This window comes from Ambystoma mexicanum, unplaced genomic scaffold (genome assembly GCF_040938575.1).
Source record: "Ambystoma mexicanum isolate Mex_15411 unplaced genomic scaffold, UKY_AmexF1_1 Mex_scaf1, whole genome shotgun sequence".
Classification (NCBI taxonomy): Eukaryota; Metazoa; Chordata; class Amphibia; order Caudata; family Ambystomatidae; genus Ambystoma; species Ambystoma mexicanum.
Window position 1 is genome coordinate 3,386,758 of NW_027182324.1, and position 23,171 is coordinate 3,409,928.

General features: G+C 40.8%; 19 non-coding genes across 19 annotated transcripts; 18 read left to right on the forward strand and 1 right to left on the reverse strand.

Annotated features, from left to right (window-relative positions):
• Positions 1-1,551: 1,551 nt before the first annotated feature.
• On the forward strand, positions 1,552-1,625 carry TRNAT-AGU (transfer RNA threonine (anticodon AGU)). Its single transcript has one exon. It is a non-coding gene; the product is annotated as a tRNA-Thr (tRNA).
• A 767-nt stretch (positions 1,626-2,392) lies between these two features.
• TRNAT-AGU (transfer RNA threonine (anticodon AGU)) lies at positions 2,393-2,466 on the forward strand. Its single transcript has one exon. It is a non-coding gene; the product is annotated as a tRNA-Thr (tRNA).
• Positions 2,467-2,703: 237 nt separating this feature from the next.
• On the reverse strand, positions 2,704-2,775 carry TRNAK-UUU (transfer RNA lysine (anticodon UUU)). Its single transcript has one exon. It is a non-coding gene; the product is annotated as a tRNA-Lys (tRNA).
• Positions 2,776-4,073: 1,298 nt separating this feature from the next.
• On the forward strand, positions 4,074-4,147 carry TRNAT-AGU (transfer RNA threonine (anticodon AGU)). Its single transcript has one exon. It is a non-coding gene; the product is annotated as a tRNA-Thr (tRNA).
• A 767-nt stretch (positions 4,148-4,914) lies between these two features.
• Positions 4,915-4,988, forward strand: TRNAT-AGU (transfer RNA threonine (anticodon AGU)). The gene has a single exon. It is a non-coding gene; the product is annotated as a tRNA-Thr (tRNA).
• A 1,608-nt stretch (positions 4,989-6,596) lies between these two features.
• On the forward strand, positions 6,597-6,670 carry TRNAT-AGU (transfer RNA threonine (anticodon AGU)). Its single transcript has one exon. It is a non-coding gene; the product is annotated as a tRNA-Thr (tRNA).
• A 767-nt stretch (positions 6,671-7,437) lies between these two features.
• On the forward strand, positions 7,438-7,511 carry TRNAT-AGU (transfer RNA threonine (anticodon AGU)). The gene has a single exon. It is a non-coding gene; the product is annotated as a tRNA-Thr (tRNA).
• Positions 7,512-9,120: 1,609 nt separating this feature from the next.
• On the forward strand, positions 9,121-9,194 carry TRNAT-AGU (transfer RNA threonine (anticodon AGU)). The gene has a single exon. It is a non-coding gene; the product is annotated as a tRNA-Thr (tRNA).
• A 1,233-nt stretch (positions 9,195-10,427) lies between these two features.
• TRNAT-AGU (transfer RNA threonine (anticodon AGU)) lies at positions 10,428-10,501 on the forward strand. The gene has a single exon. It is a non-coding gene; the product is annotated as a tRNA-Thr (tRNA).
• A 765-nt stretch (positions 10,502-11,266) lies between these two features.
• Positions 11,267-11,340, forward strand: TRNAT-AGU (transfer RNA threonine (anticodon AGU)). The gene has a single exon. It is a non-coding gene; the product is annotated as a tRNA-Thr (tRNA).
• A 767-nt stretch (positions 11,341-12,107) lies between these two features.
• TRNAT-AGU (transfer RNA threonine (anticodon AGU)) lies at positions 12,108-12,181 on the forward strand. Its single transcript has one exon. It is a non-coding gene; the product is annotated as a tRNA-Thr (tRNA).
• A 2,445-nt stretch (positions 12,182-14,626) lies between these two features.
• Positions 14,627-14,700, forward strand: TRNAT-AGU (transfer RNA threonine (anticodon AGU)). The gene has a single exon. It is a non-coding gene; the product is annotated as a tRNA-Thr (tRNA).
• A 767-nt stretch (positions 14,701-15,467) lies between these two features.
• TRNAT-AGU (transfer RNA threonine (anticodon AGU)) lies at positions 15,468-15,541 on the forward strand. The gene has a single exon. It is a non-coding gene; the product is annotated as a tRNA-Thr (tRNA).
• Positions 15,542-16,309: 768 nt separating this feature from the next.
• On the forward strand, positions 16,310-16,383 carry TRNAT-AGU (transfer RNA threonine (anticodon AGU)). Its single transcript has one exon. It is a non-coding gene; the product is annotated as a tRNA-Thr (tRNA).
• A 1,231-nt stretch (positions 16,384-17,614) lies between these two features.
• Positions 17,615-17,688, forward strand: TRNAT-AGU (transfer RNA threonine (anticodon AGU)). Its single transcript has one exon. It is a non-coding gene; the product is annotated as a tRNA-Thr (tRNA).
• A 767-nt stretch (positions 17,689-18,455) lies between these two features.
• TRNAT-AGU (transfer RNA threonine (anticodon AGU)) lies at positions 18,456-18,529 on the forward strand. The gene has a single exon. It is a non-coding gene; the product is annotated as a tRNA-Thr (tRNA).
• A 2,445-nt stretch (positions 18,530-20,974) lies between these two features.
• TRNAT-AGU (transfer RNA threonine (anticodon AGU)) lies at positions 20,975-21,048 on the forward strand. The gene has a single exon. It is a non-coding gene; the product is annotated as a tRNA-Thr (tRNA).
• A 767-nt stretch (positions 21,049-21,815) lies between these two features.
• On the forward strand, positions 21,816-21,889 carry TRNAT-AGU (transfer RNA threonine (anticodon AGU)). The gene has a single exon. It is a non-coding gene; the product is annotated as a tRNA-Thr (tRNA).
• A 767-nt stretch (positions 21,890-22,656) lies between these two features.
• Positions 22,657-22,730, forward strand: TRNAT-AGU (transfer RNA threonine (anticodon AGU)). The gene has a single exon. It is a non-coding gene; the product is annotated as a tRNA-Thr (tRNA).
• Positions 22,731-23,171: the final 441 nt, after the last annotated feature.

Here is a 23,171-nt window from a genome sequence, read left to right on the forward strand (position 1 = left end):
GCTATTTCATGCTATTTAGAAGCACAGTCAGGCTTGAAATGTTGGCAAAGCATCCAAGAACTCTGGACTCCACTACCTTAGAGTCATATTGCCCAAGGTTGCGATGCCATCAGAAATAGCACATATTAGAATGAGCAATTCATATTTCCTGCTTAATTTTTTGTAAAAGAAGCAAAGGTACGCCTGAACAGGGACTTGAACCCTGGACCCTCAGATTAAAAGTCTGATGCTCTACCGACTGAGCTATCCAGGCACAAGGATCACTGCCCATTTGAAACTTGATTTTCACTCTACAGCACCTCCATACATGGCTACCTCACTGGTCAATAAAGGAAATGAATTACTAGTGCATTACACACATTTTGACACTGGAGACATAACTTTTTTCAGTCATTCCGTATCCAGATATAGAGATTTGCAGCATCTAGGACTTTAATGTTCACCCACTTACGGATTTGAATGTTTTGCCACATTCATGAGTGCAAACTTGCTCCCCAGTAAAGACGAACATGTGCTCCTCAATGCACACACTGGGCAATGCAGTCCACTCTAAATCGACGATTAATGACATGCTCGTTTTGTGCAATGGAGTTTCAGTCAATTGGAAAACATTTTGAAAAGTTATATTGCAACAGAAGCCCAGCCTTAAAAAAGTGGATTTCACTTCTAAATGATTACATGAGGAAGGAAAGGAGACCATATGCAAAAAAGGTTCTGTGGCTTAGTTGGTTAAAGCGCCTGTCTAGTAAACAGGAGATCCTGAGTTTGAATCTCAGCAGCGCCTGTCTGCTTTTTTTTCGACCAATCTGTCTCCCCAATATTAAAACTTTGTACAAAGATTGCTATTTCATGCTATTTAGAAGCACAGTCAGGCTTGAAATGTTGGCAAAGCATCCAAGAACTCTGGACTCCACTACCTTAGAGTCATATTGCCCAAGGTTGCGATGCCATCAGAAATAGCACATATTAGAATGAGCAATTCATATTTCCTGCTTAATTTTTTGTAAAAGAAGCAAAGGTACGCCTGAACAGGGACTTGAACCCTGGACCCTCAGATTAAAAGTCTGATGCTCTACCGACTGAGCTATCCAGGCACAGGGATCACGGCCCATTTGAAACTTGATTTTCACTCTACAGCACCTCCATACATGGCTACCTCATTGGTCATTAAAGGAAATGAATTACTAGTGCATTACACACATTTTGACACTGGAGACATAACTTTTTTCAGTCATTCCGTATCCAGATATAGAGATTTGCAGCATCTAGGACTTTAATGTTCACCCACTTAGGGATTTGAATGTTTTGCCACATTCATGAGTGCAAACTTGCTCCCCAGTAAAGACGAACATGTGCTCCTCAATGCACACAATGGGCAATGCAGTCCACTCTAAATCGACGATTAATGACATGCTCGTTTTGTGCAATGGAGTTTCAGTCAATTGGAAAACATTTTGAAAAGTTATATTGCAACAGAAGCCCAGCCTTAAAAAAGTGGATTTCACTTCTAAATGATTACATGAGGAAGGAAAGGAGACCAGATGCAAAAAAGGTGCTGTGGCTTAGTTGGTTAAAGCGCCTGTCTAGTAAACAGGAGATCCTGAGTTCGAATCTCAGCAGCGCCTGTCTGCTTTTTTTTCGACCAATCTGTCTCCCCAATATTAAAACTTTGTACAAAGATTGCTATTTCATGCTATTTAGAAGCACAGTCAGGCTTGAAATGTTGGCAAAGCATCCAAGAACTCTGGACTCCACTACCTTAGAGTTATATTGCCCAAGGTTGCGATGCCATCAGAAATAGCACATATTAGAATGAGCAATTCATATTTCCTGCTTAATTTTTTGTAAAAGAAGCAAAGGTACGCCTGAACAGGAACTTGAACCCTGGACCCTCAGATTAAAAGTCTGATGCTCTACCGACTGAGCTATCCAGGCACAGGGATCACTGCCCATTTGAAACTTGATTTTCACTCTACAGCACCTCCATACATGGCTACCTCACTGGTCAATAAAGGAAATGAATTACTAGTGCATTACACACATTTTGACACTGGAGACATAACTTTTTTCAGTCATTCCGTATCCAGATATAGAGATTTGCAGCATCTAGGACTTTAATGTTCACCCACTTACGGATTTGAATGTTTTGCCACATTCATGAGTGCAAACTAGCTCCCCAGTAGAGACGAACATGTGCTCCTCAATGCACACACTGGGCAATGCAGTCCACTCTAAATCGACGATTAATGACATGCTCGTTTTGTGCAATGGAGTTTCAGTCAATTGGAAAACATTTTGAAAAGTTATATTGCAACAGAAGCCCAGCCTTAAAAAAGTGGATTTCACTTCTAAATGATTACATGAGGAAGGAAAGGAGACCAGATGCAAAAAAGGTGCTGTGGCTTAGTTGGTTAAAGCGCCTGTCTAGTAAACAGGAGATCCTGAGTTCGAATCTCAGCAGCGCCTGTCTGCTTTTTTTTCGACCAATCTGTCTCCCCAATATTAAAACTTTGTACAAAGATTGCTATTTCATGCTATTTAGAAGCACAGTCAGGCTTGAAATGTTGGCAAAGCATCCAAGAACTCTGGACTCCACTACCTTAGAGTCATATTGCCCAAGGTTGCGATGCCATCAGAAATAGCACATATTAGAATGAGCAATTCATATTTCCTGCTTAATTTTTTGTAAAAGAAGCAAAGGTACGCCTGAACAGGGACTTGAACCCTGGACCCTCAGATTAAAAGTCTGATGCTCTACCACTGAGCTATCCAGGCACAAGGATCACTGCCCATTTGAAACTTGATTTTCACTCTACAGCACCTCCATACATGGCTACCTCACTGGTCAATAAAGGAAATGAATTACTAGTGCATTACACACATTTTGACACTGGAGACATAACTTTTTTCAGTCATTCCGTATCCAGATATAGAGATTTGCAGCATCTAGGACTTTAATGTTCACCCACTTACGGATTTGAATGTTTTGCCACATTCATGAGTGCAAACTTGCTCCCCAGTAAAGACGAACATGTGCTCCTCAATGCACACACTGGGCAATGCAGTCCACTCTAAATCGACGATTAATGACATGCTCGTTTTGTGCAATGGAGTTTCAGTCAATTGGAAAACATTTTGAAAAGTTATATTGCAACAGAAGCCCAGCCTTAAAAAAGTGGATTTCACTTCTAAATGATTACATGAGGAAGGAAAGGAGACCAGATGCAAAAAAGGTGCTGTGGCTTAGTTGGTTAAAGCGCCTGTCTAGTAAACAGGAGATCCTGAGTTTGAATCTCAGCAGCGCCTGTCTGCTTTTTTTTCGACCAATCTGTCTCCCCAATATTAAAACTTTGTACAAAGATTGCTATTTCATGCTATTTAGAAGCACAGTCAGGCTTGAAATGTTGGCAAAGCATCCAAGAACTCTGGACTCCACTACCTTAGAGTCATATTGCCCAAGGTTGCGATGCCATCAGAAATAGCACATATTAGAATGAGCAATTCATATTTCCTGCTTAATTTTTTGTAAAAGAAGCAAAGGTACGCCTGAACAGGGACTTGAACCCTGGACCCTCAGATTAAAAGTCTGATGCTCTACCGACTGAGCTATCCAGGCACAGGGATCACGGCCCATTTGAAACTTGATTTTCACTCTACAGCACCTCCATACATGGCTACCTCACTGGTCATTAAAGGAAATGAATTACTCGTGCATTACACACATTTTGACACTGGAGACATAACTTTTTTCAGTCATTCCGTATCCAGATATAGAGATTTGCAGCATCTAGGACTTTAATGTTCACCCACTTACGGATTTGAATGTTTTGCCACATTCATGAGTGCAAACTTGCTCCCCAGTAAAGACGAACATGTGCTCCTCAATGCACACAATGGGCAATGCAGTCCACTCTAAATCGACGATTAATGACATGCTCGTTTTGTGCAATGGAGTTTCAGTCAATTGGAAAACATTTTGAAAAGTTATATTGCAACAGAAGCCCAGCCTTAAAAAAGTGGATTTCACTTCTAAATGATTACATGAGGAAGGAAAGGAGACCAGATGCAAAAAAGGTGCTGTGGCTTAGTTGGTTAAAGCGCCTGTCTAGTAAACAGGAGATCCTGAGTTCGAATCTCAGCAGCGCCTGTCTGCTTTTTTTTCGACCAATCTGTCTCCCCAATATTAAAACTTTGTACAAAGATTGCTATTTCATGCTATTTAGAAGCACAGTCAGGCTTGAAATGTTGGCAAAGCATCCAAGAACTCTGGACTCCACTACCTTAGAGTTATATTGCCCAAGGTTGCGATGCCATCAGAAATAGCACATATTAGAATGAGCAATTCATATTTCCTGCTTAATTTTTTGTAAAAGAAGCAAAGGTACGCCTGAACAGGAACTTGAACCCTGGACCCTCAGATTAAAAGTCTGATGCTCTACCGACTGAGCTATCCAGGCACAGGGATCACTGCCCATTTGAAACTTGATTTTCACTCTACAGCACCTCCATACATGGCTACCTCACTGGTCAATAAAGGAAATGAATTACTAGTGCATTACACACATTTTGACACTGGAGACATAACTTTTTTCAGTCATTCCGTATCCAGATATAGAGATTTGCAGCATCTAGGACTTTAATGTTCACCCACTTACGGATTTGAATGTTTTGCCACATTCATGAGTGCAAACTAGCTCCCCAGTAGAGACGAACATGTGCTCCTCAATGCACACACTGGGCAATGCAGTCCACTCTAAATCGACGATTAATGACATGCTCGTTTTGTGCAATGGAGTTTCAGTCAATTGGAAAACATTTTGAAAAGTTATATTGCAACAGAAGCCCAGCCTTAAAAAAGTGGATTTCACTTCTAAATGATTACATGAGGAAGGAAAGGAGACCAGATGCAAAAAAGGTGCTGTGGCTTAGTTGGTTAAAGCGCCTGTCTAGTAAACAGGAGATCCTGAGTTCGAATCTCAGCAGCGCCTGTCTGCTTTTTTTTCGACCAATCTGTCTCCCCAATATTAAAACTTTGTACAAAGATTGCTATTTCATGCTATTTAGAAGCACAGTCAGGCTTGAAATGTTGGCAAAGCATCCAAGAACTCTGGACTCCACTACCTTAGAGTCATATTGCCCAAGGTTGCGATGCCATCAGAAATAGCACATATTAGAATGAGCAATTCATATTTCCTGCTTAATTTTTTGTAAAAGAAGCAAAGGTACGCCTGAACAGGGACTTGAACCCTGGACCCTCAGATTAAAAGTCTGATGCTCTACCGACTGAGCTATCCAGGCACAAGGATCACTGCCCATTTGAAACTTGATTTTCACTCTACAGCACCTCCATACATGGCTACCTCACTGGTCAATAAAGGAAATGAATTACTAGTGCATTACACACATTTTGACACTGGAGACATAACTTTTTTCAGTCATTCCGTATCCAGATATAGAGATTTGCAGCATCTAGGACTTTAATGTTCACCCACTTACGGATTTGAATGTTTTGCCACATTCATGAGTGCAAACTTGCTCCCCAGTAAAGACGAACATGTGCTCCTCAATGCACACACTGGGCAATGCAGTCCACTCTAAATCGACGATTAATGACATGCTCGTTTTGTGCAATGGAGTTTCAGTCAATTGGAAAACATTTTGAAAAGTTATATTGCAACAGAAGCCCAGCCTTAAAAAAGTGGATTTCACTTCTAAATGATTACATGAGGAAGGAAAGGAGACCAGATGCAAAAAAGGTGCTGTGGCTTAGTTGGTTAAAGCGCCTGTCTAGTAAACAGGAGATCCTGAGTTTGAATCTCAGCAGCGCCTGTCTGCTTTTTTTTCGACCAATCTGTCTCCCCAATATTAAAACTTTGTACAAAGATTGCTATTTCATGCTATTTAGAAGCACAGTCAGGCTTGAAATGTTGGCAAAGCATCCAAGAACTCTGGACTCCACTACCTTAGAGTCATATTGCCCAAGGTTGCGATGCCATCAGAAATAGCACATATTAGAATGAGCAATTCATATTTCCTGCTTAATTTTTTGTAAAAGAAGCAAAGATACGCCTGAACAGGGACTTGAACCCTGGACCCTCAGATTAAAAGTCTGATGCTCTACCGACTGAGCTATCCAGGCACAGGGATCACTGCCCATTTGAAACTTGATTTTCACTCTACAGCACCTCCATACATGGCTACCTCACTGGTCAATAAAGGAAATGAATTACTAGTGCATTACACACATTTTGACACTGGAGACATAACTTTTTTCAGTCATTCCGTATCCAGATATAGAGATTTGCAGCATCTAGGACTTTAATGTTCACCCACTTACGGATTTGAATGTTTTGCCACATTCATGAGTGCAAACTTGCTCCCCAGTAAAGACGAACATGTGCTCCTCAATGCACACACTGGGCAATGCAGTCCACTCTAAATCGACGATTAATGACATGCTCGTTTTGTGCAATGGAGTTTCAGTCAATTGGAAAACATTTTGAAAAGTTATATTGCAACAGAAGCCCAGCCTTAAAAAAGTGGATTTCACTTCTAAATGATTACATGAGGAAGGAAAGGAGACCAGATGCAAAAAAGGTGCTGTGGCTTAGTTGGTTAAAGCGCCTGTCTAGTAAACAGGAGATCCTGAGTTCGAATCTCAGCAGCGCCTGTCTGCTTTTTTTTCGACCAATCTGTCTCCCCAATATTAAAACTTTGTACAAAGATTGCTATTTCATGCTATTTAGAAGCACAGTCAGGCTTGAAATGTTGGCAAAGCATCCAAGAACTCTGGACTCCACTACCTTAGAGTCATATTGCCCAAGGTTGCGATGCCATCAGAAATAGCACATATTAGAATGAGCAATTCATATTTCCTGCTTAATTTTTTGTAAAAGAAGCAAAGGTACGCCTGAACAGGGACTTGAACCCTGGACCCTCAGATTAAAAGTCTGATGTTCTACCGACTGAGCTATCCAGGCACAAGGATCACTGCCCATTTGAAACTTGATTTTCACTCTACAGCACCTCCATACATGGCTACCTCACTGGTCAATAAAGGAAATGAATTACTAGTGCATTACACACATTTTGACACTGGAGACATAACTTTTTTCAGTCATTCCGTATCCAGATATAGAGATTTGCAGCATCTAGGACTTTAATGTTCACCCACTTACGGATTTGAATGTTTTGCCACATTCATGAGTGCAAAATTGCTCCCCAGTAAAGGCGAACATGTGCTCCTCAATACACACACTGGGCAATGCAGTCCACTCTAAATCAACGATTAATGACATGCTCGTTTTGTGCAATGGAGTTTCAGTCAATTGGAAAACATTTTGAAAAGTTATATTGCAACAGAAGCCCAGCCTTAAAAAAGTGGATTTCACTTCTAAATGATTACATGAGGAAGGAAAGGAGACCAGATGCAAAAAAGGTGCTGTGGCTTAGTTGGTTAAAGCGCCTGTCTAGTAAACAGGAGATCCTGAGTTCGAATCTCAGCAGCGCCTGTCTGCTTTTTTTTCGACCAATCTGTCTCCCCAATATTAAAACTTTGTACAAAGATTGCTATTTCATGCTATTTAGAAGCACAGTCAGGCTTGAAATGTTGGCAAAGCATCCAAGAACTCTGGACTCCACTACCTTAGAATCATATTGCCCAAGGTTGCGATGCCATCAGAAATAGCACATATTAGAATGAGCAATTCATATTTCCTGCTTAATTTTTTGTAAAAGAAGCAAAGGTACGCCTGAACAGGGACTTGAACCCTGGACCCTCAGATTAAAAGTCTGATGCTCTACCGACTGAGCTATCCAGGCACAAGGATCACTGCCCATTTGAAACTTGATTTTCACTCTACAGCATCTCCATACATGGCTACCTCACTGGTCAATAAAGGAAATGAATTACTAGTGCATTACACACATTTTGACACTGGAGACATAACTTTTTTCAGTCATTCTGTATCCAGATATAGAGATTTGCAGCATCTAGGACTTTAATGTTCACCCACTTACGGATTTGAATGTTTTGCCACATTCATGAGTGCAAACTTGCTCCCCAGTAAAGACGAACATGTGCTCCTCAATGCACACACTGGGCAATGCAGTCCACTCTAAATCGACGATTAATGACATGCTCGTTTTGTGCAATGGAGTTTCAGTCAATTGGAAAACATTTTGAAAAGTTATATTGCAACAGAAGCCCAGCCTTAAAAAAGTGGATTTCACTTCTAAATGATTACATGAGGAAGGAAAGGAGACCAGATGCAAAAAAGGTGCTGTGGCTTAGTTGGTTAAAGCGCCTGTCTAGTAAACAGGAGATTCTGAGTTCGAATCTCAGCAGCGCCTGTCTGCTTTTTTTTCGACCAATCTGTCTCCCCAATATTAAAACTTTGTACAAAGATTGTTATTTCATGCTATTTAGAAGCACAGTCAGGCTTGAAATGTTGGCAAAGCATCCAAGAATTCTGGACTCCACTACCTTAGAGTCATATTGCCCAAGGTTGCCATGCCATCAGAAATAGCACATATTAGAATGAGCAATTCATATTTCCTGCTAAATTTTTTGTAAAAGAAGCAAAGATACCCCTGAACCGGGACTTGAACCCTGGTCCCTCAGATTAAAAGTCTGATGCTCTACCGACTGAGCTATCCAGGCACAAGGATCACTGCCCATTTGAAACTTGATTTTCACTCTACAGCACCTCCATACATGGCTACCTCACTGGTCAATAAAGGAAATGAATTACTAGTGCATTACACACATTTTGACACTGGAGACATAACTTTTTTCAGTCATTCCGTATCCAGATATAGAGATTTGCAGCATCTAGGACTTTAATGTTCACCCACTTACGGATTTGAATGTTTTGCCACATTCATGAGTGCAAAATTGCTCCCCAGTAAAGGCGAACATGTGCTCCTCAATACACACACTGGGCAATGCAGTCCACTCTAAATCAACGATTAATGACATGCTCGTTTTGTGCAATGGAGTTTCAGTCAATTGGAAAACATTTTGTAAAGTTATATTGCAACAGAAGCCCAGCCTTAAAAAAAGTGGATTTCACTTCTAAATGATTACATGAGGAAGGAAAGGAGACCAGATGCAAAAAAGGTGCTGTGGCTTAGTTGGTTAAAGCGCCTGTCTAGTAAACAGGAGATCCTGAGTTCGAATCTCAGCAGCGCCTGTCTGCTTTTTTTTCGACCAATCTGTCTCCCCAATATTAACATTTTGACACTGGAGACATAACTTTTTTCAGTCATTCCGTATCCAGATATAGAGATTTGCAGCATCTAGGACTTTACTGTTCACCCACTTACGGATTTGAATATTTTGCCACATTCATGAGTGCAAACTTGCTCCCCAGTAAAGACGAACATGTGCTCCTCAATGCACACACTGGGCAATGCAGTCCACTCTAAATCGACGATTAATGACATGCTCGTTTTGTGCAATGGCGTTTCAGTCAATTGGAAAACATTTTGAAAAGTTATATTGCAACAGAAGCCCAGCCTTAAAAAAGTGGATTTCACTTCTAAATGATTACATGAGGAAGGAAAGGAGACCAGATGCAAAAAAGGTGCTGTGGCTTAGTTGGTTAAATCGCCTGTCTAGTAAATAGGAGATCCTGAGTTCGAATCTCAGCAGCGCCTGTCTGCTTTTTTTTCGACCAATCTGTCTCCCCAATATTAAAACTTTGTACAAAGATTGCTATTTCATGCTATTTAGAAGCACAGTCAGGCTTGAAATGTTGGCAAAGCATCCAAGAACTCTGGACTCCACTACCTTAGAGTCATATTGCCCAAGGTTGCGATGCCATCAGAAATAGCACATATTAGAATGAGCAATTCATATTTCCTGCTTAATTTTTTGTAAAAGAAGCAAAGGTACGCCTGAACAGGGACTTGAACCCTGGATCCTCAGATTAAAAGTCTGATGCTCTACCGACTGAGCTATCCAGGCACAAGGATCACTGCCCATTTGAAACTTGATTTTCACTCTACAGCACCTCCATACATGGCTACCTCACTGGTCAATAAAGGAAATGAATTACTAGTGCATTACACACATTTTGACACTGGAGACATAACTTTTTTCAGTCATTCCGTATCCAGATATAGAGATTTGCAGCATCTAGGACTTTAATGTTCACCCACTTACGGATTTGAATGTTTTGCCACATTCATGAGTGCAAACTTGCTCCCCAGTAAAGACGAACATGTGCTCCTCAATGCACACACTGGGCAATGCAGTCCTCTCTAAATCGACGATTAATGACATGCTCGTTTTGTGCAATGGAGTTTCAGTCAATTGGAAAACATTTTGTAAAGTTATATTGCAACAGAAGCCCAGCCTTAAAAAAGTGGATTTGACTTCTAAATGATTACATGAGGAAGGAAAGGAAACCAGATGCAAAAAAGGTGCTGTGGCTTAGTTGGTTAAAGCGCCTGTCTAGTAAACAGGAGATCCTGAGTTCGAATCTCAGCAGCGCCTGTCTGCTTTTTTTCGACCAATCTGTCTCCCCAATATTAAAACTTTGTACAAAGATTGCTATTTCATGCTATTTAGAAGCACAGTCAGGCTTAATATGTTGGCAAAGCATCCAAGAACTCTGGACTCCACTACCTTAGAGTCATATTGCCCAAGGTTGCGATGCCATCAGAAATAGCACATATTAGAATGAGCAATTCATATTTCCTGCTTAATTTTTTGTAAAAGAAGCAAAGGTACGCCTGAACAGGGACTTGAACCCTGGACCCTCAGATTAAAAGTCTGATGCTCTACCGACTGAGCTATCCAGGCAGATGGATCACTGCCATTTGAAACTTGATTTTCACTCTACAGCACCTCCATACATGGCTACCTCACTGGTCAATAAAGGAAATGAATTACTAGTGCATTACACACATTTTGACACTGGAGACATAACTTTTTTCAGTCATTCCGTATCCAGATATAGAGATTTGCAGCATCTAGGACTTTAATGTTCACCCACTTACGGATTTGAATGTTTTGCCACATTAATGAGTGCAAACTTGCTCCCCAGTAAAGACGAACATGTGCTCCTCAATGCACACACTGGGCAATGCAGTCCACTCTAAATCGACGATTAATGACATGCTCGTTTTGTGCAATGGAGTTTCAGTCAATTGGAAAACATTTTGAAAAGTTATATTGCAACAGAAGCCCAGCCTTAAAAAAGTGGATTTCACTTCTAAATGATTACATGAGGAAGGAAAGGAGACCAGATGCAAAAAAGGTGCTGTGGCTTAGTTGGTTAAAGCGCCTGTCTAGTAAACAGGAGATCCTGAGTTCGAATCTCAGCAGCGCCTGTCTGCTTTTTTTTCGACCAATCTGTCTCCCCAATATTAAAACTTTGTACAAAGATTGCTGTTTCATGCTATTTAGAAGCACAGTCAGGCTTGAAATGTTGGCAAAGCATCCAAGAACTCTGGACTCCACTACCTTAGAGTCATATTGCCCAAGGTTGCGATGCCATCAGAAATAGCACATATTAGAATGAGCAATTCATATTTCCTGCTTAATTTTTTGTAAAAGAAGCAAAGGTACGCCTGAACAGGGACTTGAACCCTGGACCCTCAGATTAAAAGTCTGATGCTCTACCGACTGAGCTATCCAGGCACAAGGATCACTGCCCATTTGAAACTTGATTTTCACTCTACAGCACCTCCATACATGGCTACCTCACTGGTCAATAAAGGAAATGAATTACTAGTGCATTACACACATTTTGACACTGGAGACATAACTTTTTTCAGTCATTCCGTATCCAGATATAGAGATTTGCAGCATCTAAGAATTTAATGTTCACCCACTTACGGATTTGAATGTTTTGCCACATTAATGAGTGCAAACTTGCTCCCCAGTAAAGACGAACATGTGCTCCTCAATGCACACACTGGGCAATGCAGTCCACTCTAAATCGACGATTAATGACATGCTCGTTTTGTGCAATGGAGTTTCAGTCAATTGGAAAACATTTTGAAAAGTTATATTGCAACAGAAGCCCAGCCTTTAAAAAGTGGATTTCACTTCTAAATGATTACATGAGGAAGGAAAGGAGACCAGATGCAAAAAAGGTGCTGTGGCTTAGTTGGTTAAAGCGCCTGTCTAGTAAACAGGAGATCCTGAGTTCGAATCTCAGCAGCGCCTGTCTGCTTTTTTTCGACCAATCTGTCTCCCCAATATTAAAACTTTGTACAAAGATTGCTATTTCATGCTATTTAGAAGCACAGTCAGGCTTAATATGTTGGCAAAGCATCCAAGAACTCTGGACTCCACTACCTTAGAGTCATATTGCCCAAGGTTGCGATGCCATCAGAAATAGCACATATTAGAATGAGCAATTCATATTTCCTGCTTAATTTTTTGTAAAAGAAGCAAAGGTACGCCTGAACAGGGACTTGAACCCTGGACCCTCAGATTAAAAGTCTGATGCTCTACCGACTGAGCTATCCAGGCAGATGGATCACTGCCATTTGAAACTTGATTTTCACTCTACAGCACCTCCATACATGGCTACCTCACTGGTCAATAAAGGAAATGAATTACTAGTGCATTACACACATTTTGACACTGGAGACATAACTTTTTTCAGTCATTCCGTATCCAGATATAGAGATTTGCAGCATCTAGGACTTTAATGTTCACCCACTTACGGATTTGAATGTTTTGCCACATTCATGAGTGCAAACTTGCTCCCCAGTAAAGACGAACATGTGCTCCTCAATGCACACACTGGGCAATGCAGTCCACTCTAAATCGACGATTAATGACATGCTCGTTTTGTGCAATGGAGTTTCAGTCAATTGGAAAACATTTTGTAAAGTTATATTGCAACAGAAGCCCAGCCTTAAAAAAAGTGGATTTCACTTCTAAATGATTACATGAGGAAGGACATGAGATCAGATGCAAAAGAGGTGCTGTGGCTTAGTTGGTTAAAGCGCCTGTCGAGTAAACAGGAGATCCTGAGTTCGAATCTCAGCAGCGCCTGTCTGCTTTTTTTTCGACCAATCTGTCTCCCCAATATTAAAACTTTGTACAAAGATTATTTCATGCTATTTAGAAGCACAGTCAGGCTTGAAACGTTGGCAAAGCATCCAAGAATTCTGGACTCCACTACATTAGAGTCATATTGCCCAAGGTTGCGATGCCATCAGAAATAGCACATATTAGAATGAGCAATTCATATTTCCTGCTTAATTTTTTGTAAAAGAAGCAAAGGTACGCCTGAACAGGGACTTGAACCCTGGACCCTCAGATTAAAAGTCTGATGCTCTACCGACTGAGCTATCCAGGCACAAGGATCACTGCCCATTTGAAACTTGATTTTCACTCTACAGCACCTCCATACATGGCTACCTCACTGGTCAATAAAGGAAATGAATTACTAGTGCATTACACACATTTTGACACTGGAGACATAACTTTTTTCAGTCATTCCGTATCCAGATATAGAGATTTGCAGCATCTAGGACTTTAATGTTCACCCACTTACGGATTTGAATGTTTTGCCACATTCATGAGTGCAAACTTGCTCCCCAGTAAAGACGAACATGTGCTCCTCAATGCACACACTGGGCAATGCAGTCCACTCTAAATCGACGATTAATGACATGCTCGTTTTGTGCAATGGAGTTTCAGTCAATTGGAAAACATTTTGAAAAGTTATATTGCAACAGAAGCCCAGCCTTAAAAAAGTGGATTTCACTTCTAAATGATTACATGAGGAAGGAAAGGAGACCAGATGCAAAAAAGGTGCTGTGGCTTAGTTGGTTAAAGCGCCTGTCTAGTAAACAGGAGATCCTGAGTTTGAATCTCAGCAGCGCCTGTCTGCTTTTTTTTCGACCAATCTGTCTCCCCAATATTAAAACTTTGTACAAAGATTGCTATTTCATGCTATTTAGAAGCACAGTCAGGCTTGAAATGTTGGCAAAGCATCCAAGAACTCTGGACTCCACTACCTTAGAGTCATATTGCCCAAGGTTGCGATGCCATCAGAAATAGCACATATTAGAATGAGCAATTCATATTTCCTGCTTAATTTTTTGTAAAAGAAGCAAAGATACGCCTGAACAGGGACTTGAACCCTGGACCCTCAGATTAAAAGTCTGATGCTCTACCGACTGAGCTATCCAGGCACAGGGATCACTGCCCATTTGAAACTTGATTTTCACTCTACAGCACCTCCATACATGGCTACCTCACTGGTCAATAAAGGAAATGAATTACTAGTGCATTACACACATTTTGACACTGGAGACATAACTTTTTTCAGTCATTCCGTATCCAGATATAGAGATTTGCTGCATCTAGGACTTTAATGTTCACCCACTTACGGATTTGAATGTTTTGCCACATTCATGAGTGCAAACTTGCTCCCCAGTAAAGACGAACATGTGCTCCTCAATGCACACACTGGGCAATGCAGTCCACTCTAAATCGACGATTAATGACATGCTCGTTTTGTGCAATGGAGTTTCAGTCAATTGGAAAACATTTTGAAAAGTTATATTGCAACAGAAGCCCAGCCTTAAAAAAGTGGATTTCACTTCTAAATGATTACATGAGGAAGGAAAGGAGACCAGATGCAAAAAAGGCGCTGTGGCTTAGTTGGTTAAAGCGCCTGTCTAGTAAACAGGAGATCCTGAGTTCGAATCTCAGCAGCGCCTGTCTGCTTTTTTTTCGACCAATCTGTCTCCCCAATATTAAAACTTTGTACAAAGATTGCTATTTCATGCTATTTAGAAGCACAGTCAGGCTTGAAATGTTGGCAAAGCATCCAAGAACTCTGGACTCCACTACCTTAGAGTCATATTGCCCAAGGTTGCGATGCCATCAGAAATAGCACATATTAGAATGAGCAATTCATATTTCCTGCTTAATTTTTTGTAAAAGAAGCAAAGGTACGCCTGAACAGGGACTTGAACCCTGGACCCTCAGATTAAAAGTCTGATGTTCTACCGACTGAGCTATCCAGGCACAAGGATCACTGCCCATTTGAAACTTGATTTTCACTCTACAGCACCTCCATACATGGCTACCTCACTGGTCAATAAAGGAAATGAATTACTAGTGCATTACACACATTTTGACACTGGAGACATAACTTTTTTCAGTCATTCCGTATCCAGATATAGAGATTTGCAGCATCTAGGACTTTAATGTTCACCCACTTACGGATTTGAATGTTTTGCCACATTCATGAGTGCAAAATTGCTCCCCAGTAAAGGCGAACATGTGCTCCTCAATACACACACTGGGCAATGCAGTCCACTCTAAATCAACGATTAATGACATGCTCGTTTTGTGCAATGGAGTTTCAGTCAATTGGAAAACATTTTGAAAAGTTATATTGCAACAGAAGCCCAGCCTTAAAAAAGTGGATTTCACTTCTAAATGATTACATGAGGAAGGAAAGGAGACCAGATGCAAAAAAGGTGCTGTGGCTTAGTTGGTTAAAGCGCCTGTCTAGTAAACAGGAGATCCTGAGTTCGAATCTCAGCAGCGCCTGTCTGCTTTTTTTTCGACCAATCTGTCTCCCCAATATTAAAACTTTGTACAAAGATTGCTATTTCATGCTATTTAGAAGCACAGTCAGGCTTGAAATGTTGGCAAAGCATCCAAGAACTCTGGACTCCACTACCTTAGAATCATATTGCCCAAGGTTGCGATGCCATCAGAAATAGCACATATTAGAATGAGCAATTCATATTTCCTGCTAAATTTTTTGTAAAAGAAGCAAAGATACCCCTGAACCGGGACTTGAACCCTGGTCCCTCAGATTAAAAGTCTGATGCTCTACCGACTGAGCTATCCAGGCACAAGGATCACTGCCCATTTGAAACTTGATTTTCACTCTACAGCACCTCCATACATGGCTACCTCACTGGTCAATAAAGGAAATGAATTACTAGTGCATTACACACATTTTGACACTGGAGACATAACTTTTTTCAGTCATTCCGTATCCAGATATAGAGATTTGCAGCATCTAGGACTTTAATGTTCACCCACTTACGGATTTGAATGTTTTGCCACATTCATGAGTGCAAAATTGCTCCCCAGTAAAGGCGAACATGTGCTCCTCAATACACACACTGGGCAATGCAGTCCACTCTAAATCAACGATTAATGACATGCTCGTTTTGTGCAATGGAGTTTCAGTCAATTGGAAAACATTTTGTAAAGTTATATTGCAACAGAAGCCCAGCCTTAAAAAAAGTGGATTTCACTTCTAAATGATTACATGAGGAAGGAAAGGAGACCAGATGCAAAAAAGGTGCTGTGGCTTAGTTGGTTAAAGCGCCTGTCTAGTAAACAGGAGATCCTGAGTTCGAATCTCAGCAGCGCCTGTCTGCTTTTTTTTCGACCAATCTGTCTCCCCAATATTAACATTTTGACACTGGAGACATAACTTTTTTCAGTCATTCCGTATCCAGATATAGAGATTTGCAGCATCTAGGACTTTACTGTTCACCCACTTACGGATTTGAATATTTTGCCACATTCATGAGTGCAAACTTGCTCCCCAGTAAAGACGAACATGTGCTCCTCAATGCACACACTGGGCAATGCAGTCCACTCTAAATCGACGATTAATGACATGCTCGTTTTGTGCAATGGCGTTTCAGTCAATTGGAAAACATTTTGAAAAGTTATATTGCAACAGAAGCCCAGCCTTAAAAAAGTGGATTTCACTTCTAAATGATTACATGAGGAAGGAAAGGAGACCAGATGCAAAAAAGGTGCTGTGGCTTAGTTGGTTAAAGCGCCTGTCTAGTAAATAGGAGATCCTGAGTTCGAATCTCAGCAGCGCCTGTCTGCTTTTTTTCGACCAATCTGTCTCCCCAATATTAAAACTTTGTACAAAGATTGCTATTTCATGCTATTTAGAAGCACAGTCAGGCTTAATATGTTGGCAAAGCATCCAAGAACTCTGGACTCCACTACCTTAGAGTCATATTGCCCAAGGTTGCGATGCCATCAGAAATAGCACATATTAGAATGAGCAATTCATATTTCCTGCTTAATTTTTTGTAAAAGAAGCAAAGGTACGCCTGAACAGGGACTTGAACCCTGGACCCTCAGATTAAAAGTCTGATGCTCTACCGACTGAGCTATCCAGGCAGATGGATCACTGCCATTTGAAACTTGATTTTCACTCTACAGCACCTCCATACATGGCTACCTCACTGGTCAATAAAGGAAATGAATTACTAGTGCATTACACACATTTTGACACTGGAGACATAACTTTTTTCAGTCATTCCGTATCCAGATATAGAGATTTGCAGCATCTAGGACTTTAATGTTCACCCACTTACGGATTTGAATGTTTTGCCACATTAATGAGTGCAAACTTGCTCCCCAGTAAAGACGAACATGTGCTCCTCAATGCACACACTGGGCAATGCAGTCCACTCTAAATCGACGATTAATGACATGCTCGTTTTGTGCAATGGAGTTTCAGTCAATTGGAAAACATTTTGAAAAGTTATATTGCAACAGAAGCCCAGCCTTAAAAAAGTGGATTTCACTTCTAAATGATTACATGAGGAAGGAAAGGAGACCAGATGCAAAAAAGGTGCTGTGGCTTAGTTGGTTAAAGCGCCTGTCTAGTAAACAGGAGATCCTGAGTTCGAATCTCAGCAGCGCCTGTCTGCTTTTTTTTCGACCAATCTGTCTCCCCAATATTAAAACTTTGTACAAAGATTGCTGTTTCATGCTATTTAGAAGCACAGTCAGGCTTGAAATGTTGGCAAAGCATCCAAGAACTCTGGACTCCACTACCTTAGAGTCATATTGCCCAAGGTTGCGATGCCATCAGAAATAGCACATATTAGAATGAGCAATTCATATTTCCTGCTTAATTTTTTGTAAAAGAAGCAAAGGTACGCCTGAACAGGGACTTGAACCCTGGACCCTCAGATTAAAAGTCTGATGCTCTACCGACTGAGCTATCCAGGCACAAGGATCACTGCCCATTTGAAACTTGATTTTCACTCTACAGCACCTCCATACATGGCTACCTCACTGGTCAATAAAGGAAATGAATTACTAGTGCATTACACACATTTTGACACTGGAGACATAACTTTTTTCAGTCATTCCGTATCCAGATATAGAGATTTGCAGCATCTAAGAATTTAATGTTCACCCACTTACGGATTTGAATGTTTTGCCACATTAATGAGTGCAAACTTGCTCCCCAGTAAAGACGAACATGTGCTCCTCAATGCACACACTGGGCAATGCAGTCCACTCTAAATCGACGATTAATGACATGCTCGTTTTGTGCAATGGAGTTTCAGTCAATTGGAAAACATTTTGAAAAGTTATATTGCAACAGAAGCCCAGCCTTTAAAAAGTGGATTTCACTTCTAAATGATTACATGAGGAAGGAAAGGAGACCAGATGCAAAAAAGGTGCTGTGGCTTAGTTGGTTAAAGCGCCTGTCTAGTAAACAGGAGATCCTGAGTTCGAATCTCAGCAGCGCCTGTCTGCTTTTTTTCGACCAATCTGTCTCCCCAATATTAAAACTTTGTACAAAGATTGCTATTTCATGCTATTTAGAAGCACAGTCAGGCTTAATATGTTGGCAAAGCATCCAAGAACTCTGGACTCCACTACCTTAGAGTCATATTGCCCAAGGTTGCGATGCCATCAGAAATAGCACATATTAGAATGAGCAATTCATATTTCCTGCTTAATTTTTTGTAAAAGAAGCAAAGGTACGCCTGAACAGGGACTTGAACCCTGGACCCTCAGATTAAAAGTCTGATGCTCTACCGACTGAGCTATCCAGGCAGATGGATCACTGCCATTTGAAACTTGATTTTCACTCTACAGCACCTCCATACATGGCTACCTCACTGGTCAATAAAGGAAATGAATTACTAGTGCATTACACACATTTTGACACTGGAGACATAACTTTTTTCAGTCATTCCGTATCCAGATATAGAGATTTGCAGCATCTAGGACTTTAATGTTCACCCACTTACGGATTTGAATGTTTTGCCACATTCATGAGTGCAAACTTGCTCCCCAGTAAAGACGAACATGTGCTCCTCAATGCACACACTGGGCAATGCAGTCCACTCTAAATCGACGATTAATGACATGCTCGTTTTGTGCAATGGAGTTTCAGTCAATTGGAAAACATTTTGTAAAGTTATATTGCAACAGAAGCCCAGCCTTAAAAAAAGTGGATTTCACTTCTAAATGATTACATGAGGAAGGACAGGATATCAGATGCAAAAGAGGTGCTGTGGCTTAGTTGGTTAAAGCGCCTGTCGAGTAAACAGGAGATCCTGAGTTCGAATCTCAGCAGCGCCTGTCTGCTTTTTTTTCGACCAATCTGTCTCCCCAATATTAAAACTTTGTACAAAGATTATTTCATGCTATTTAGAAGCACAGTCAGGCTTGAAACGTTGGCAAAGCATCCAAGAATTCTGGACTCCACTACATTAGAGTCATATTGCCCAAGGTTGCGATGCCATCAGAAATAGCACATATTAGAATGAGCAATTCATATTTCCTGCTTAATTTTTTGTAAAAGAAGCAAAGGTACGCCTGAACAGGGACTTGAACCCTGGACCCTCAGATTAAAAGTCTGATGCTCTACCGACTGAGCTATCCAGGCACAAGGATCACTGCCCATTTGAAACTTGATTTTCACTCTACAGCACCTCCATACATGGCTACCTCACTGGTCAATAAAGGAAATGAATTACTAGTGCATTACACACATTTTGACACTGGAGACATAACTTTTTTCAGTCATTCCGTATCCAGATATAGAGATTTGCAGCATCTAGGACTTTAATGTTCACCCACTTACGGATTTGAATGTTTTGCCACATTCATGAGTGCAAACTTGCTCCCCAGTAAAGACGAACATGTGCTCCTCAATGCACACACTGGGCAATGCAGTCCACTCTAAATCGACGATTAATGACATGCTCGTTTTGTGCAATGGAGTTTCAGTCAATTGGAAAACATTTTGAAAAGTTATATTGCAACAGAAGCCCAGCCTTAAAAAAGTGGATTTCACTTCTAAATGATTACATGAGGAAGGAAAGGAGACCAGATGCAAAAAAGGTGCTGTGGCTTAGTTGGTTAAAGCGCCTGTCTAGTAAACAGGAGATCCTGAGTTTGAATCTCAGCAGCGCCTGTCTGCTTTTTTTTCGACCAATCTGTCTCCCCAATATTAAAACTTTGTACAAAGATTGCTATTTCATGCTATTTAGAAGCACAGTCGGGCTTGAAATGTTGGCAAAGCATCCAAGAACTCTGGACTCCACTACCTTAGAGTCATATTGCCCAAGGTTGCGATGCCATCAGAAATAGCACATATTAGAATGAGCAATTCATATTTCCTGCTTAATTTTTTGTAAAAGAAGCAAAGATACGCCTGAACAGGGACTTGAACCCTGGACCCTCAGATTAAAAGTCTGATGCTCTACCGACTGAGCTATCCAGGCACAGGGATCACTGCCCATTTGAAACTTGATTTTCACTCTACAGCACCTCCATACATGGCTACCTCACTGGTCAATAAAGGAAATGAATTACTAGTGCATTACACACATTTTGACACTGGAGACATAACTTTTTTCAGTCATTCCGTATCCAGATATAGAGATTTGCAGCATCTAGGACTTTAATGTTCACCCACTTACGGATTTGAATGTTTTGCCACATTCATGAGTGCAAACTTGCTCCCCAGTAAAGACGAACATGTGCTCCTCAATGCACACACTGGGCAATGCAGTCCACTCTAAATCGACGATTAATGACATGCTCGTTTTGTGCAATGGAGTTTCAGTCAATTGGAAAACATTTTGAAAAGTTATATTGCAACAGAAGCCCAGCCTTAAAAAAGTGGATTTCACTTCTAAATGATTACATGAGGAAGGAAAGGAGACCAGATGCAAAAAAGGCGCTGTGGCTTAGTTGGTTAAAGCGCCTGTCTAGTAAACAGGAGATCCTGAGTTCGAATCTCAGCAGCGCCTGTCTGCTTTTTTTTCGACCAATCTGTCTCCCCAATATTAAAACTTTGTACAAAGATTGCTATTTCATGCTATTTAGAAGCACAGTCAGGCTTGAAATGTTGGCAAAGCATCCAAGAACTCTGGACTCCACTACCTTAGAGTCATATTGCCCAAGGTTGCGATGCCATCAGAAATAGCACATATTAGAATGAGCAATTCATATTTCCTGCTTAATTTTTTGTAAAAGAAGCAAAGGTACGCCTGAACAGGGACTTGAACCCTGGACCCTCAGATTAAAAGTCTGATGTTCTACCGACTGAGCTATCCAGGCACAAGGATCACTGCCCATTTGAAACTTGATTTTCACTCTACAGCACCTCCATACATGGCTACCTCACTGGTCAATAAAGGAAATGAATTACTAGTGCATTACACACATTTTGACACTGGAGACATAACTTTTTTCAGTCATTCCGTATCCAGATATAGAGATTTGCAGCATCTAGGACTTTAATGTTCACCCACTTACGGATTTGAATGTTTTGCCACATTCATGAGTGCAAAATTGCTCCCCAGTAAAGGCGAACATGTGCTCCTCAATACACACACTGGGCAATGCAGTCCACTCTAAATCAACGATTAATGACATGCTCGTTTTGTGCAATGGAGTTTCAGTCAATTGGAAAACATTTTGAAAAGTTATATTGCAACAGAAGCCCAGCCTTAAAAAAGTGGATTTCACTTCTAAATGATTACATGAGGAAGGAAAGGAGACCAGATGCAAAAAAGGTGCTGTGGCTTAGTTGGTTAAAGCGCCTGTCTAGTAAACAGGAGATCCTGAGTTCGAATCTCAGCAGCGCCTGTCTGCTTTTTTTTCGACCAATCTGTCTCCCCAATATTAAAACTTTGTACAAAGATTGCTATTTCATGCTATTTAGAAGCACAGTCAGGCTTGAAATGTTGGCAAAGCATCCAAGAACTCTGGACTCCACTACCTTAGAATCATATTGCCCAAGGTTGCGATGCCATCAGAAATAGCACATATTAGAATGAGCAATTCATATTTCCTGCTTAATTTTTTGTAAAAGAAGCAAAGGTACGCCTGAACAGGGACTTGAACCCTGGACCCTCAGATTAAAAGTCTGATGCTCTACCGACTGAGCTATCCAGGCACAAGGATCACTGCCCATTTGAAACTTGATTTTCACTCTACAGCATCTCCATACATGGCTACCTCACTGGTCAATAAAGGAAATGAATTACTAGTGCATTACACACATTTTGACACTGGAGACATAACTTTTTTCAGTCATTCTGTATCCAGATATAGAGATTTGCAGCATCTAGGACTTTAATGTTCACCCACTTACGGATTTGAATGTTTTGCCACATTCATGAGTGCAAACTTGCTCCCCAGTAAAGACGAACATGTGCTCCTCAATGCACACACTGGGCAATGCAGTCCACTCTAAATCGACGAATAATGACATGCTCGTTTTGTGCAATGGAGTTTCAGTCAATTGGAAAACATTTTGAAAAGTTATATTGCAACAGAAGCCCAGCCTTAAAAAAGTGGATTTCACTTCTAAATGATTACATGAGGAAGGAAAGGAGACCAGATGCAAAAAAGGTGCTGTGGCTTAGTTGGTTAAAGCGCCTGTCTAGTAAACAGGAGATCCTGAGTTCGAATCTCAGCAGCGCCTGTCTGCTTTTTTTTCGACCAATCTGTCTCCCCAATATTAAAACTTTGTACAAAGATTGTTATTTCATGCTATTTAGAAGCACAGTCAGGCTTGAAATGTTGGCAAAGCATCCAAGAATTCTGGACTCCACTACCTTAGAGTCATATTGCCCAAGGTTGCCATGCCATCAGAAATAGCACATATTAGAATGAGCAATTCATATTTCCTGCTAAATTTTTTGTAAAAGAAGCAAAGATACCCCTGAACCGGGACTTGAACCCTGGTCCCTCAGATTAAAAGTCTGATGCTCTACCGACTGAGCTATCCAGGCACAAGGATCACTGCCCATTTGAAACTTGATTTTCACTCTACAGCACCTCCATACATGGCTACCTCACTGGTCAATAAAGGAAATGAATTACTAGTGCATTACACACATTTTGACACTGGAGACATAACTTT